Source organism: Crinia signifera, chromosome 2 (assembly GCF_055691185.1).
Source record: "Crinia signifera chromosome 2, ASM5569118v1, whole genome shotgun sequence".
NCBI lineage: Eukaryota > Metazoa > Chordata > Amphibia > Anura > Myobatrachidae > Crinia > Crinia signifera.
In genome coordinates, this window is record NC_139218.1 from 183,343,338 (window position 1) to 183,346,479 (window position 3,142).

Genomic DNA, 3,142 nt, shown 5'->3' on the forward strand with positions numbered 1-3,142 from the left:
ATGAACTACCTTCATTCATTCATCTTTTCCAGAGCTAAGTGCTTGCATCAAACCCCATTTTTTCAAATCCCTCCAATTTTTTATTCATTGCGCAATATTTTTTAGTGGATGTTTTATTCTTAGAGAGTACTCTCTTAACTTGTATATGTACAATAAATGTATTTGTAATTTACTACATTAAGTGTGTTGTGGTCATCATTCAGAACTACCCAGTGCTGTATACCTCCTTTAATCTGCACGGATAACTCAGATTCAAGCAGGCTGCAGTGTAAAAAAAATGATTAAATAAATAAACATAAAAAAAATGGCGTGGGGGTCCCCCCCATGGCCGTAACCAGCACCAGGCTGAAAGAGCCGGGGCTGGTATTAAAAAATCAGGAAACCAACCAGATAGGGCTTCGCTGATTTTTTAAAACCAGCCCCAGGCTCCAGGTCCGGGGCTGGTTCCCAAAATACGGGGGACAAAATGACTAGGGGTCCCCCGTATTTTAAGAACCAGCCCCAGGCCAAACCAGCCAGCAGGGTAATGCCACAGCCGGGGGGAGACTTTTTATACAAGTCCCCCCGGCCAAAGCATTCAGCCCTCTGACCGGTCAGCCTGGCCAGGGGTCCTGGAGGAGTGGGGACCCCCCAATTAAGGGGTCCCCCCATCCAGGACTTACCTGACCAGGCTGAAAGTGAGATGCAAACCAAAAGACAGTAAACGCTTTGTGGGCGCACTCTTTTTGTTAAACAATCATATAGGTTATGTGTTCTGGAGTTAATTTAAAACATAGCTTTTATTATGAACTTTGTTAAAAAGAATCTGGCGCAATGAAAATTTATAATTGTTGATAATTATTTTTGTTTTTGTTTTTGTTTTTGTTTTGTTGTGTGATTGTATGTCATATAATTATGTATTATATTCCAAATAAAACAATTTCAACCACACTTTTATGTATCATTTACTGCATGTAATCATCTCAGGTATATGAACCAGAGTGACCGTAGGCTGCAAAAATGAGATTAATCCCCAGGGGTAAAAAATTATTATTTAAGGGGATTTGCTGCCCCACGTCATATATGTACTTATATATTAAATTTTAGCCTGGATTGGCTGTTTCTAGGAACACAGACAGTAGGCGGCTCTAAAGCCACTTATCTTGTGACACTGCGACCCCGCAAAAGTGATACCACACCTGGACTTCTCCAGGGGTCACCCACCTGGGTACTGCCCAGGCCCTTCACTGCTTGGCTTCCAAGTTCGGAAGGGTATTGGGCAGACCAGTGAGGTATGATGGTATAATGAATGGGGACTTAATTCACAGACAGTGGCTCCAGTCAACTGCCGGTATCACCAGGATTAGTTTACAGATATGGTTCTAGGTTATAACCACAGATATGATGGCACTGTGATTGTAGGCAGGTAGTTTAAATTAATATAGGCGCACTGCGCTAGCTAGATATATTCTATGTTTGGTGTTAATCCAAAATACATTCTGCAGGTTTGAAAATGTGATAATTATGAACACTTCACCGTTTGTAATGGGTAAGACCTCTGTCAAAATCACTGACAAGCACTGGCAGTTCAATAGGTTATAGATTCAACAGTTATAGATGTCACCAGTATTGTATAGCTAAATTGCCATTTATATGAGTCACTGAATTGGGTGAAGTCCCACACAAACACAACGGGTTGCTGCAGATAATTTCGGTCAGTAGTGCCTTTGATTTGTATAACAGGGAAGCAGAAACAGATGTATCAATTTCATCAAGCAATGAATGAACCTGTACACGTCAAGTGGTTTAACCTTGTGCCTTAAATAATAGCACCTCCTCCTATATACAGTTTTAAGGTTGCGTAAAAATTATGAAAGTTGGACACAGTGTAGTAATATCCTATGGAGCAGAGCTCAGATGCAGTTGCAGTCTGAGGTTGCTCCCGTACCTGAACCTGCTGTGGCTCCGGCAGGTAGATGTGGTCTCCTGCACGTTAGTAAATAGCTGGGTTGGGACTTGGTGATGTCCGTTTGCGCAAGTGTCAGCTCAGGGATCCCGGGGTTGTTTGTCAAGTCCTGTGGGAACTTCGCTGGGGAGCCGACCTGGAGTGATCCTGCTGCTGGTTCAATAGGGACGTGGGGGGGGCGGCTGGACACGTGTTTCGCCTCCGACGGCTTCTTCATGCGGGGGACAAAATGACTAGGGGTCCCCCGTATTTTAAGAACCAGCCCCAGGCCAAACCAGCCAGCAGGGTAATGCCACAGCCGGGGGGAGACTTTTTATACAAGTCCCCCCGGCCAAAGCATTCAGCCCGCTGACCGGTCAGCCTGGCCAGGGTCCTGGGGGAGTGGGGACCCCCCAATTAAGGGGTCCCCCCCTCCAGGACTTACCTGACCAGGCTGAAGCCTGGTGCTGTCCTTGATGCCCCTGGGCGGTGGCCACCGGGCTGATCTTTGTGTAAATAAAATAGATGAAAAAACTATTGTTTTCAACTGTGGAACTATGAATCCCAGCAAGCCTCCCCCACAAGCAGGGACTTGGAGAACCACAAGTCCCAGCCTGCGGGGCATTAAAGGGCCCGCTGGGTCTTGTAGTTCCACAGTAAAAAAAATAGTTAGATAAATACTGACACATTAGAAAAATAAAAGTTTAATTCATACATTACACAAACACACTGATACTTACCTATCTTGATCCCATAGGTAGGTCCCAGGATCCGGTCCGGTGGCTTGGTTCCAGGGCTGGACCAGGTCCAGGGCTGAAGAGTCCGGGGTCCTGGATCCGTAGTAATCCAAAGGGTTACCTGGGGAAGGAAATCCTACTCACCTGTCCTCTGGCGTCCACCCCGGCATCTGCTGTTGAAGTCGCGCTGCTTCCGGCTGCAGTGGTACCCACTCCGCCTCCGCTATACACTAGAGACACAGAGATCCTTCTTCCTCGGCGTCTCTGCTCAAAATGATTTCTGGCCAATCAGGAGCCGAGAAAGTCCTGGAGCCCCGGACCCGGACCAGCCCCGGAACCAAGGCCCCGGAACCTAGCCACCGGACCGGACCCTGGGACCTACCAACGGGCTCAAGATAGGTAAGTATCAGTGTGTTTGTGTAATGTATGTATTAAACTTTTATTTTTCTAATGTGTCAGTGTGTATTTATTTAACAATTTT

General features: G+C 46.2%; 1 pseudogene; it reads right to left on the bottom strand.

The window, feature by feature from the left end:
* Nucleotides 1-1,166: 1,166 nt before the first annotated feature.
* LOC146061291 (5S ribosomal RNA) lies at nucleotides 1,167-1,285 on the bottom strand (annotated as a pseudogene).
* Between the last annotated feature and the right edge of the window lie 1,857 nt (nucleotides 1,286-3,142).